We start from the raw sequence: 14297 nt of genomic DNA on the forward strand, positions 1-14297 counted from the left end.
TTACCTTTCTCTCTAAGCCCCGTTTGCACCTGATCTGCAACCATAAATACTTCGTGGTGCTTAGTGTGCAGCCAAACGATGGCCGAATGTTAAACAATTCTTCACGCTCCCTCCCCTTTGGAACAGCCAGGCTCAGAAGAATGTTAGTCCTGTGCTCGTGATCCATCGGCTCCAAAACATCCCGCTTGGTCGCGGACCGAGACGACAACCAGGCGCTGGGACACGCGGGGACGTATCTAGATATTGTGCGGTCGATATATAAACATATATACGTTTTCTGCATGTAAATCCAGAAAGAGCACCACAGATGCCTGTGAGAGCGGGAGGAGACGGGGAAGAGCAAAACTTGGCAAGCCAAACGGATCCAAAGATTTCGTTTCCAGGAGCCACCTGCTTCAAGATGCAGAATTCCCGAGAAGATTTACAGGGAGAGATTACCAAAAAAAATTTTTTTTAATAAAATAAAATACCCCAAACACACGCTTGAAACTGGAAGACGCCCGAGAAGCGTGGAAATGGAGAGGACGAGGAGAGCTCCCGGGGCTAGAGATCCGTCTGCTAAGTGAGCAATCGCCTCCGAAAATCATGGGCGGGGAGGTGGCAGCAGACGCGTCCCCTGCTCGGGTCCCCGCCGCCGCCGCTGCCGCTGCTGCCGCTGCTACCTGTAGACACGCGCACACACGCGCACACACGCGCGCACACACGGCAACCTCCCCGCTCCCTCTCCCTGTCTCTCCGCCGCGCAGCCGGTGCAGGAGTCTGAATCCAGCCGGACCCGTCCTCCAGACCCCGTCCGTTCTGCCCCCCTCTCAGCCTCTACTCCCTCCCCAGCCTACCCCGCCCCGCCTGCTTTATTGCACAGCATCCCCTCCCCCGGGTCTCAGCCGCGATCGTGGCGGGGGTGGGTTCGGGGGCGCTGGTCCGGCGGTGCAGGCGGCGCGGTGCCTCCCCTTACAAGTTCCGCCCTCCGCCCTCCCTCCCTCCGCGGCCGCCGAGCAGCCTCCGTCTGCAGCGCCCGCAGCGCCCGCGGCGGTAGGAGGGGTGCAGGGCCCCGGGCGTCACGTGTGACGTTCGCCGAGCCCCTCGCAGGAGCGTGCGAGTGAACGGGCACGGCCGCCCCGCTGCCAGGCCTCCACGCTCCCAGTTTCTCCCGTTTGCGGGCGGCTTCGCCTTGGAGACCGTGAGCGCAGAGTTGAAGAAGGCAAGAGCCTCCCTGAGTCGCCTGCCCGCGCCCCCCGCCCCGCCACCAAACTCTGTTTCCTGGGTTTCCTCCAGCTGGAGGCAGAGCAATCCCGGAACTGAAGCGTTGGCCAGGGCCCCGTTTAGTGGGAGTGGAGGGCATGCATCACCATGCTGCCTTCGGCCTCTGCCCCCGGGACTGCGCCCACATCTTGTGCCCATGGAGAAGCGATTTTCCAAAAATTTCATCCTAGCTTATCATTATTGGCTTTTGTGACGGGCGTGACTCACTACAGTGCATTGTTTATACCTACCCACCTCCTCCCAGCGTCTCTGTGAATTTTTCTAAATGCAAGTGAGTTGGAGCACAGGGCCCTGCAGATAGAAACGTTAATTGATTGCCACGTGTGATAATCATAACCAGAAAGGAAAAATCCACAAGCACTAGACAGATGTTTCTGCTTATTGTTTGAGGGCTTGCTTCATATTTCTCCATCAGATGTAGGTTTTAATCTCTAAAATTCGGGTTAAAGAAAGGAGCTTTAAAATACCCAACACTTAGAATGCACTTGCCCTGAAATAACAGTAAATAAGCGACCGAAGTTTCTACCACATCTAATCTGACTCGAAAAAACAATCTTAAGTGGGTAGCATGTTCCTTCATCTTAGAAGGAATCCAGCACCACATTTTCCTCGCATAGATGTACAATTCATTCTGTTTTTCCTTTTTAAAACAAGTAACCTTTAGGTGATGTGTTGCCAAACCCAACAGATTTCTATAATACTCCAAGAAAAATGAAATGTCATTCTAATAAAACCTGTATCCTACTGTTAGTAACAGGTCTACCCTAACCAAATTTGTCTAATCCAACAATCTAAAGTCTTCTTTAGAAACTTCTCTAGGAATTGCCTACCTGGAAAATTTGAGAAATAATTATTCAAATTTTCATAAAATGCTTAATGGGATCCTTCTCATTCTCATCTGACAATGAAAGTAACTGTATAAAGGACAGGATGATGACAACTGCAGAATCAAATTTACAAAAGAAGAATGATTAGATGAAGTTGTCCATTGTAATCTACATCATGTAACATCTTGTGTACTCTCTTGCACCCCACAGGGCTGTAGGTACTGCTTTCTAATTGCATCTGCTGAAGTTAATATCAGATCCCTAAAGATAATGACTGGACATTTTTCATTTGCATTATTTGTATTTATAGCATGAAATTAAATAAGTTCTATTGTATTTCATCATTATTTTTATCATGGCTACACTTTATCAGCTAGGCATTATTACCACATTTTTATGGGTTAGTCTTAAAAAAAGAGCACAAATTTTAACAAAATGGAATCTTCACACAATGTATTATCAAAAACTCTAAATGTAATCAAATGAGCCAAACTTGTCTTACCAATTTTTCTCCACTTTCCCAATCCAGCCTTTTCAAGGAAATAAACCCATCCTGTATCCGTTGATCTCAAAAGCAATTACACATAGCAGGAAGTTTCATGGTGGCTTGTTTTGTTTTGTCTTCTTTTGGTGGGATGCAGTGAAGAGCTGAGTCTCTGGGATAAATTGCCTGAGTTTGAATCCTGGGCCAGAACTTCATTTCTAGTTGCCTGATGAATGCTACTTATCTCTTTATACCTTGAAGTCTGCCTCTGTAGAGTGGGGATGAGAATGGTGCTTGCATGGTAGGAGGGGTGTGAGGATTATGCAAAACAACCCATTGACACACTTGGCACACAAGTAATTCTTCCTGTTGCTATTTTTAGTATCTGTGTGATAGGTTTTCTGTCTGATTCAAGCACCAATGTATGTAGGGACATTTGACCTTAGTGGTTAAGAAAAAATGATTTATTATGTCTGATCAAAATACATGGTATAGGGGCTGGCGCTGTGGCATAGCCGGTAAGGCCACCAGCTGCATGCCGGCATCCCATATGGGCTGCTCCACTTCCAATGCAACTCTCTGCTATGGCCTGGGAAAGCAGTACAAGATGGCACCAGTCCTTGGGCCCCTGCACCCACGTGGGAGACCCGTAGGAAGCAGCTCTGGCCGTTGCGGCCAATTGGGGAGTGAAGCAGCAGATGGAAGTCTTTTCTCTCTCTGCCTCTCTTTCTCTGTGTAACTCTGACTTTAAAATAAATAAGTTAATCTTTTAAAAAGAATACATGTTATCCATACCTGCAAGTTATTGATTTGAGAGTAATTTCCAAGCTTCCCTACCTTCTCCTTTTTAGTGACATAAAATCTGTTTCCTATTAATGTTAGTGTAGAAGAGGCAATTAAACATGAATGATAAGATTAAAAACATTAAACGCACGAATAGATGATGAATCTATCAATAAAATGTAAGGAACTGGATTCAAAGTACAATGCAAACCATGTGGCCTTTTAGCTTATGACTCTAACTGCTTGGAGTGAGAACTGGAACTCTGTAAAGTCAAGTACAACAAAAACCCTATGAAATTTCCCTAAATGCATCTGGTCACCTGTGGTAGGGAAAGAAACTTGAATGTCACACATATGTGAATAATTAATACTTTCTGAAAATATTGGCATAAAAAGCCTTGGTATAAAAACCAATCTATTGGATAAGAGTGGGAAAAATCATTAGAGAAGGAGAGCAAACAACTTTATATGTATGTAGATATTACCTCATTATTATGATGTTAACACTTCTGTCCTCAAAAGAATGAAAATGTTGGAAAAGAAAGATTCGAGGGCAAGTATATTTTTAGACACCCCAATACTGTTGTGTGAAAAAGCAGTAGCTTTCAATCCAGAAGGCCATTAAGTGGGAAGATGTTCTTCCCAGTAACTACACATATATAAATTGTAAATATCATGTTCTCCTTGAGTAAAGAAAAAGCAAGAATACTACTCATTTTCTGGAAAATCCCAAAGATTCACAGCAGGAGATTAGCAGGTTTTTTTTTTCCTTTCCAAGGGGTTTAGGGAGAAAAACTATTAATAAAATGTTATGCTTAAATGAAATTTTACTGCAGCTTTCCTCATAAATTATCTGCATTTTACTTAAAATGGGTTAAATATAAATAATATGCTGAGAAAATTTACAGGGGTAATGACAGCTCATATTTCTTCTCTGAGGGAAATAAAGGAGAGCACCTAATCATCTATTGAGCTGTGACATTGCCAAGTGGCCCCTGCACAGCTTCCTGACAGTTCTTCCTTATCCCCCGGGGTAGAAAATAGGGCTATTATTAGTACTGACAAGACAGAGCCTGACTTCGGGGATCACTAGTATAGTCTGGTAGCAAATGGTGTCCATTTGCCAGTAATCCACATGATCTCCAAAACTAGTATTTTTGCAAACCATCTCTCCACCCCATACAGTCTCTACAGCATGGCCAAATGCATCCTCTTCTGAGCAAACTCTGTGAAACTCAAACTATTTTTGAAAATCCTCCATGAGCTTATTTTCCCATTATGTGACATACAGACTTCTTTTCCTGGGATCCCAAATAGGCTCTCAGTCCCACCTCTCCTTATTAACTTTCTCTCTCACTACATTGCTTCCTCGTTTGTATTTCTTCTAAAAGATACCACTCACTGGCCTTCAAGTACAATTGTAATGACTGCTTTGCTTGAACTATGTAAATCACCACCTTATCACCTGAAAAACTACCACAAATACAAGTTTGGAACTTCCTCAGCCAGAAATTCTTTTCCCTTATTCGAAAGTTACTAATTTGAACCTTCCATCCATAATTCAATGACACAGTCTATCTGGTGTTATCATTATTCCTGAATCTTTCGTTGCCCTTCACTTGTTTACAAGATACCAAATAAGCTGTCACCCAGGACACTGGTAGTTGCCTCTTCCTCTACCCAGGCGGCTCACTTCCTCATGATAGTTAGAGGCTGTTTCCCTCATTCATATACATGTCTGCTCAGTTGTCACCTTCAAAAAGAAGTCATCCTTGACTCTGTAAGTTATTATCCTTCTCACTGTTCACCTTTATTGTCTCTCTCTTTCATTTCTTTTTTGAAATGATTTATTTGTTTATTTGAAAGAGTTACACAGTAGGGGACATGGTGTGGGGGGGGAGATCATCCATCCTCTGGTTCACTCCCCAGATGGCTGCAACAGCCAGGACTGGGCCAGGCCCAAGCCAGGAGCTTCATTCAGGTCTCCTACATGGGGCCCAAACACTTGAGTCACCTTCTGATACTTTTCTCAGGGCACTAACAGAAGCTGGATCAAAGGTGTAGCAGTCAGGACACAAACTTGTGTCTATATGGGATGCTGGCATCACAGGCAGCAGCTTTATCCCCTATGCCAAAATGATGGCCCCTCACTTCTTATGTTTGCTTCAAAGTACTACAATGACCAGATTGCATTTATTTGTTTATTTGTTTCTTATTCCTACCAGAAGTTAAGTGTCATAAGATCAGGGGTTTAACTTAGTCTGTGTTATTTACTGCTATTTGCAGCTAGGAGTATGATGATTCACTGTGGTATTCTATTGGCAGTTGAATAAATGAATGAAAGAAGTTAGCTTGATTCACTAATAACAATTTCAGAAGAATAATACTAGGCCATCTCTAACTTTAGCCATCAGTTGAGTATAAAGCTGTAAGAATTTGCTCAAGTGTTCTTGAACGACAACTTTTTAAATGCCTGTCTTATTTAAACTACTTTAAGGCTGTATTTATAAGACCTGGGCCCCACTTTTTTTGGCATAATGTTTAGAATGAGCATTTATTAGCCCCAAATGTATTCATAAAGTAATGATACCATGCTTTCAAAGGTTCATTTAAGAGCCAATCGTACTTTATTACCTAAGACTTAGTTTCTTAGTTTTCATATTTGCTCATTTCCAAGACTTTAAGTATTTTAAAACATACATCTAGATGATGTCCTTTTTCTTATGTTCTGAAATTCTTTGTTCTGGTAATTCAAAGATCTGACATTTACAGAAGCAGTTATCAGAGATAAAATCACGGTTAGAACATCTGCCATTCTAGGAGTCTGCTGTGTATCCCGCCTCCCATGTTGGATCATTCTCGCCCTTTTTGATTCTATCAGTTAGTGTTAGCAGACACTAGTCTTGTTTATGTGACTCCTTTGACTCTTAGACCATTTACCTCTTAAGTCAGGATTGCTGGGGGGGGGGGGGGGGACCCGTGCATGTGGTTGTGTGGGAGTATATGTGTGCATGCATGCTGGTGAAATTTATTTACATTACATTCTAAACTGTCAATCACATTTAAGTCCTAGAAGTTTGTGTTTACATGCAGCATCCAGTACATTCCTGGGAGAATATAATTCAGTAAATGAGCTCTCACCAGTCCTTTGAGTGCCTGTCTGTTCCTATCACTTCATTATTGAACAATCAAAAGAACACTGAGACATGATCCCTTCCCACTTGAAGAGTACAGTCTGTCTGAGGTAGTGTCTTTACACCACTTGATACTCTTATGCATTATACAAAAAGACTTCCTAGGAAGAACATTCTGAAAAGAGAAGTAACACGTATGAAAACACAAGCTCACTGAAAACCAAACTGTGTTCTCACCAAGCAGCTCAGTTTATCTAGAGGAAGAGGAGGCCAACAGAGCAGTGGCAAGAAATCAGCCTGTACATATGTAGGGTCACAATGAAGACTGGACCTGGAAATGTTTGAGAAAGGAAGTAGTGTGATAATATCGTCCTTTTAGAAAAGTCTGTCAGGGCCAGCGCTGTGGTATAGCCGGCACAGCAGTGCCGGCATCCCACATGGGCACCAGTTTGAGTCCCGGGAGCTCCTTTTCCAATCCAGCTCTCTGTTATGGCCTGGGAAAGCAGTGGAGGATGGCCCAAATCCTTAGGCCCCTGAACCCTAATGGGAGACCTGGAGGAGTCTCCTGGCTCCTGGCTCCTGGCTCCTGGCTCCTGGCTCCTGGCTCCTGGCTTCGGAACGGCGCAGCTCCGGCCATTGCAGCCAATTGGGGAGTGAAGCAGCAGATGGAAGCCCTCTCTCTCTCTGCCTCTCCTTCTCTGTGTAACTCTGACTTTCAAATAAATCTTTAAAAAAATAGAAAAGTCTGTAGCAAAATAGGGAATAGATAGGGGAATGAGAGGTAAAAACCCAAGTCAACGAAGCCAGTTATGAAATTATTATAATAATACACAAAAGACTTGAAGAGGGTCTGATTTGTGTAGCAACAGACATAAATTAATATTTGGACATTATTACTTTTCTGAAAATATTCAATGGTCTTCCTTCTCATCATACAAATGCAAACTGCCTTCCAACATCATCCAACCTCTTTCTAATGCATCTGAAAGAAATTCAACTTGGCCTCAAACAAGCAAACTCCCAAGAACCAAAAATGTAATTTATGTAGTTAGCTATCTGAGAGGTCCAGGGTGCATTCAGCTCTCTCCATGACTGTATTCAGAGGCTTACCTGAGCTCATTGTGTTTTCTGCTTTCCCTGTTTTCTTCCCTTGACTTGCTTCAGCTTTATTTTCAAGAAGGCTCTGTCAGCAACTCTAGATATACTCTTCAGCCCAGCATCCTTGGGGAAAATTACCTTGTTACCTGCAAAAAAGAAATCCTATTGAAGACTTTAAATGATCTTGCTTGGGTCACTCACTCCTTTCTGTGACTGGGGATGGGATTAATTTGATTTACCAAACCCAGGACAAATGATCTACCCCAGACCAGATGAGGCAACCTACCAAGATTTACACGTACAGTGGAGGCCAAAGTATGAAGGTCCTGGGGTACTTACCCAAACAAGAGACAGAAACTACTGGCAGAGCTGGCACCAGCTACAGCCACCTGCACCAAGTGCCACTCCCTGTAGCAGCCTCCGAATTACATCTTTCCCTTTCCTTCGATCTAGCAAAAGTGGATTAGTGTATGTCATAACATCCTCATGGTTTCCCACCTGTGAGTTTTTGTTCAGTTTATGCTACTTTGAGTTTCTTCTCCACCCCTGTCCACTGAAAGAGAAATTTTAGAAATCAATGCCTTGTATTTATTGGGTGCTCCATGAGTGTTCACTGACAAGAATCAATAATTCATTAGACTTCAAGATTCATGCAGATAAAACTAGGTGGAGTCACTACCCTCAAAGAGCTTTTAATTAGAAGGCTAGCAAACACACACATGCAAAGAACCAAAATAGGAAATGAACCATGAAGTGAATGAAACAGAGCAATTGAAATTGAGAGAAAAAATGCATCGATAACTTTAAAATTTAGTGCATATTTGTTTTGAAGTAGTAGATGAAAAAATGAAGCGAAACTGATGTAAATGACTAAACAGAAAAAGCATATGCTTTTATATCATTCAAAAAGAAAGAGATATTAGATTTTTAACAAGAAAAGGTAGAGGAGTCAAGATACAGATAACTTTATTTTATTTATTTGAGAGGCAGAGAGACATACACAAAGGCACATCTCTTATCCTAAATACAAATGATGGCCAAAGGGAACCAAGCTGAAACAGGACACCTGGGAACACAATTCAGCCCTCCCACTCAGCTGAGAGAAAGGCAATTACTTGAGCCATCCCCACTACTTGCTCCCCTTACTCCGTAGGTGTCCACATTAGCGGGAAGCTGGAGTGAGAAACAAACCAAGTGGGAAGTAGACATCTTAACCACTAAGTTAAAGGCCTGCTCCCTGTTTTGAATTTAGAGAAGAGCTTAGCATCCTTGAAGAAGAATTGTATGCAATAATATATACTATATATTTAGTTCATTAAAAAAAAACAAAAAATAATAGATATGCGATTTATATCCAGACAAGTTGAGAAGAATGAGATCCAAAAAATAAATTGAGTTTAAAACCAATTCTTTAAGAAAGAGAATCTTAAATCAATTAAAGAAAAATGGCAAGAAATGCTATAGGAAAATTTCTTTCTTTAAATAACTGGCTCACATTTAAAGTGGTAAGGATTTAGTTCAGGGTGGATATCCTGGGCTGTAATGAGTAACTGTATTTTGTTTTAAATATGCTCAGTTATAATTTATGGACTACATTAAAGTAACAAAATACTTCCTTATACAATATCAAGTGCCTATTCCTTAATAATCTACTTCAGTTGAAAGTATGAAAGTGTTCTTCCAGTCATTTATATATAAATAGAGGTGTTAAGTGTCCCTTACAATATTAAGAAATCAATATAAATATTTAATGCAAAGGAAACAAGAGATGATTTAAGTATCTTAGGATTCCAGCTGGAGATAATTGCCCTCTCACATTTCTTTCTCATTTTCTCTGTTTCAGAGAAATAAAGCACTATATTTGATACCTAAAATAATAATTATGATTTTTAATTCATGCACTAGGTTGCAAGCCTTACATAACAGGTTCATATTTATTCTAGCACTCTTACAATGGAAAATGTATTAAAAGAACTCAATATTATGATATAATTGTGAAAATCAGCATTTTAGACTTCACCTTATACCCATATTCTTATATTCTTAAGATTTCTGTCTGTGAGATTGCTGTTTAGAGGTAACTAAAGCATTTTGATCACTAGAAAGTGAAAATATTTGTTTGTTCTGGTACAGGAAGACAATTTTTCACCCAGAAGCATTCCCTAATACAGGTGCTCCCTTCTGTGAAGTTCACCTATGCAGGGCAGGGTCACATGACACATGGCTCTGCAGTGGTCCAAGGTGATGAGCCATGTGCACATGGAGGGCCACTGTCCTTGAAAATGGATTTCCTCCCAGTGGATCTCCTCCTTCTTTCAATTTGTTAAGATTTTCAAACAAGATCCTTTATATTCTTTATGCTCCTCATCAAATGCATTGTACAATGATGTGGGAAAGGAGGAAACAACGTACTCCCATGAATTATGTTAGTATTTCTCCACCTCATTGTCTATGGAACTCATTCACACACATTGCGTGGTAGCCAGATCTAACAATTTGTACATGTTCCCCCTACAGATCTTCCATACTTGCCTTACTGATTTCTTCTACTTTCCCTTCCTGAGTCTTTCCCTTTCCTAATACTTCCTTCCATTTAACATTTTCAACCCAATACTCTCAAGCCAAAATTTGTATAGTTCACCTCAATTGTCCCCTCTTCTGAGCAACCTCCTTCCTTTTCCTCCAAAGTGGAAGGAATACATTTTCATCTCTGGCGCTTTGTCTGTTGATTCACAGCAATGTTTATGTATGCATTTCTCATCTACTGTATTTGAGAAATGATTCACAAAGTTGTTTGTTTTAATTCATTAGACTGCCTGGCACTCATGTTATCTTGCACATGTAAATATTTTAGAAACATTTTAATGTATGAATGAATGAAAAATAGATATATAAGAAAGAAATGCACTTAAGTGTTCATTGCAATCATTCAGTGGTATTCACCACCTGTACCAGGATAGTGATGATATAGACAAGGGAGGTAGCACTGAAAATGGATGTAGATAGAAAATTGTGAAAGCTACTAAGGATAAAGAATTGATAAGGCAAACAGAAGAAGGTGAGGGAGAGGAAGCGTTCAAGATCATTTCTGGATTTCCTACTTAAGGAAATGAACAGCTGATTGTACCACTTAGTAAGAGATAGAATTAGGATGAAATATCAGTTTGGAGGAGAAAAATAAATCATCTTCTTCGGCTATTTTGAACTTAAGCTGTCTGGGAAAGATCCAAACAGAAAAAAAAAACAACTAGGCAGTGGATTATACATCTGGAGGTCAGGAGAATACCGTGGATATTCTCAGCACATGCATGGTAATTGACGCTGTGTGAGAGAGTGGAAAGGATCCTTAGGGGGAATGTGAAACAAAGACAAGCAGGCCCGGGATACAGACCAGAGAAACAACAGTATTTGGGATGTAGGTAAAAACACAAAGGTAATCTGTGGAGATTGAGTAGGGAAGGGAAGGAGCGGTGGAAAGCATCAATAATAGTGAGAAGGAACCTATAGAAAATGGAAAGCAGGGGATGGGGGGAGAAGTCAGTGGCCTCCCAGAGAGCAGTTACTATGGAATACTCAGGACAGAAGTGAGATGCAAGTGTGTTTAATAGTCAGTGAGAGGAGAGGAAATGAAAACAACAACTAAGACAAATTCGTTTGGCTGTAAGAGGAAGATAAAGATTTGTAGCTGAAAAGGGAAATTGGGTCACAGGAAGTGTTTTGTTTTGGTTTTAGTTTTTATTATTGGAGACATTAATTCTGAGATGTTGGTAGAGAGAACCTGGTAGAGTGGGGTCAGGTTTATGATAACAGAAAAAAAGGAAGATTGATGTAGTGTCTTCAGAATGTAGAAGGTTCTGGAAACTAAAGGTAAGAAGAAAGAGACCACCTTTTAATGAGAAAAGTATATATAATATGGGTATTTTATACATTGGGTGAAAAGTTGAAGCAGCTTCTATCTGATAGTTTCTATTTGCACAAGAACATAAAATTCAAGGTCAACTATAAACTGTGAGTGTCAGTATGTGGGTGTGTATATTTGCTTGTGTCTATTGTAGAGAAAAATAGAAGGTTTGAAAGGAACAATCAATACTTAAAACAGCAAATCTATATACACTTATATATGTGTGTGACTATATATATGCTAGCCACTAAAACTGGAAACTAAACATGGTATTGTTAATAGGTATAGTTAAAATTCCCTGGTGCCTGTGTGTCTGAATGGACTTGACCATCAATTTATGTATATATATTTACAAGGCTAGTGCTGGAGTGCCTGGACATGTTTGTAACCAATCCAGCTGGCTGGAATAAGGAAAATAAAGGTACAGGAGAAGATGTACTAGTCTATGACTGTCTACTTCTAATTCTCATGCCCTAGGAATAAATAACCAAATGCAAAAGTAGACATACATTTCATTTAATTTTGCACATGTATACAAACAGAAATAATACTAGTCACAATAATTGATAACATATATTAAGAGCTTTCCATGTGCCAGATATCATTCTAAGCTATTTACATAAAGTGTATCAGAATCCAGTGAAATAAATACTTACTATCTCCACTATGTAGCTGAGGAAACTGGGACACTGAGATTAACGAAGTGGAAAAATTTTGAAAATCATGAACTACCACACAGCTGGTAATTTCTGGGCCCCAAATAGTAGTATATAATACATACATTCATGATATTTCAGTAAAATCCATTCATTCTTACTAACCACACACTATTTACAATGTACAGCTACCCAGGTTGGATTATTAAATGGAAGTGTAAAATTTATTTGATTTGGATTGTCCATCAAAATGGGAGTGTGAATTCAGTGTTTCAATGCTCTTCTACACATCAAATTTTTTTTTACTAACAGCAACAAACATTTTAATAAAACTGAAATGAAGTGGTTTGTGATGGTTAATTTTATATATCAATATGGCTGGCCACAAGGTGCCCAGTTGTTTGGTTAAAAGAATTCTGGATGTGTCTGTGAGCCAGAGACTGGATGGGATTAGCATTTGAATGTGTACCCTGAGTAGAGCAGATTACTGACCTCATAGGGGTAGGCCTCATCCAATTTGTTGGAGGCCTGGGAATAAAACAAAGTAGTCTAAGAGAATTCTATCTCTCTGCCTAACAATCTGTGTGCTGGGACATTTGTCCTCTCCTGTCTTTTAAACTTGGACTTGGACTGGAACTTACACTACCAGTTCTCCTGTTTCTTGGCCATCAGACTTGGTCCAAAACTTTACAATTGGCTGTCTTGGGTAGACCTTATGACTGCAGATCTAACTACTTCTCGTCCTCCATCACTGAGGCTGTTCCTTATATATGTTACTGAGAAAAGTTAGTCATAGCTCTGCTGACTTCTATGTATGGAAGAATTTAAGAGGCCATGAGGAAGTCAACTGCTGCAAATAATACTGGAAAAATCCCATATATGGCAAGGGGCAGAATCAGGTTCTTGGTAACATCAGGGATTGGGACTGATAAAAATGGAGACCTGTGCCCAGGTCTGTCATGGGGACCGGCTGATGTGCCACCTGGAAATGGGTCATGTCACTCACTGGATTGAAGATGAGGTATGCTGCATCATCACATGTATGGCAGAGAGGTAACTGGCATAGAAACAAATAGATAGAAAGAGATCAACTAATTTGAAAAGATCACAAAGTATTATTCCAAAGCATAAATGAAAAACTTCTGAGAAAATCCATTAACAGAAAGTCAATCCTAGACATGAATTCATTCCCAGTGAACTGAAAATATCAGAGCAACCTGAAAATGACTTTAACATAAAATAACATAAATGTATTTAATATTGTCAAAGAGAGAAAGGAATAAATGGCACCCATAAAAATATGAAAATTAGAAATAAGTAGATACAAATCAGGAACAGAAAATGTGAAAAAAAAATAATCCTGGAAGTTCTAATTAATAAAAGTAACTAAAAACATAAAAATGCAGACTGCATAAAGTCAAAGGTAGTATTGAAGACCTCATTCCAAACATAGGAGGGAAAGAATAAGATGATAAATGTTAAACATGAAAAGAAGATACAAAACTTAGTACTTCTGCCTAAGGTGTAGAGAAAATTGAAGAATGTTGCTCTGACCTTGAGAACAAGAAAAAGCCAGATTAGTGGCAGAATCTTGTCTTTTCTTGACCCCATCAGAGAGCTAAGTTCACAGGACAGCTAAGTTGCTGAAGGTCCACGGAAATGTGGGTCCCTTCAAGCGGAGACATGACAGAAATGTGCTTCACCTGTGGTTGAGAGTGTGCGGAGAGATGAATCTCAGGGGCACACAGGCACTTAGAATTCAGCTGAAATGTTAACGACTTGCCAAAGGCCTCCTGAACGGCTGGCTAGGATAACAGACTGCCTGAGAGCCACACACGCAAGTGGGATCTACATCCACTTACTGTTTTTCTCTACAGGCTTCCAGTGGGTGCTAATGACCAGGATTGCTGGCATGGCTGGAGACAACAGAATGTCTTTCAATGGTGCAAACCTGGAGGAAGGAAGAGGTTCTTTCTGCAGGAAAAGTAGGAGGCCCCACCTGGGCCGTCTGTCATTTGGAACAAGGTCTCTACCCCTGGGAGGGCGGGCAGCAAACTATTGACCCCACAAATGCAGTTGAAAAAGACTTACTGTGGGGGCTGGCACCGTGGGGTAGCCTGTGATGCCAGCATTCCATGTGGTTGCCAGTCG

General features: G+C 40.8%; 1 protein-coding gene across 1 annotated transcript in view; it reads right to left on the bottom strand.

Annotated features, from left to right (window-relative positions):
- The window catches only part of NLGN1 (neuroligin 1), a 926201-nt gene extending 925391 nt beyond the window's left edge, over positions 1-810 (bottom strand). Inside the window, exon 1 of the mRNA XM_051859134.2 lies at positions 5-810. The gene's annotated coding sequence lies outside the window, so the exon portion shown is untranslated. The remainder of the gene's footprint in view (positions 1-4) is intronic.
- Between the last annotated feature and the right edge of the window lie 13487 nt (positions 811-14297).

Source organism: Oryctolagus cuniculus, chromosome 4 (assembly GCF_964237555.1).
Source record: "Oryctolagus cuniculus chromosome 4, mOryCun1.1, whole genome shotgun sequence".
Lineage (NCBI taxonomy): Eukaryota > Metazoa > Chordata > Mammalia > Lagomorpha > Leporidae > Oryctolagus > Oryctolagus cuniculus.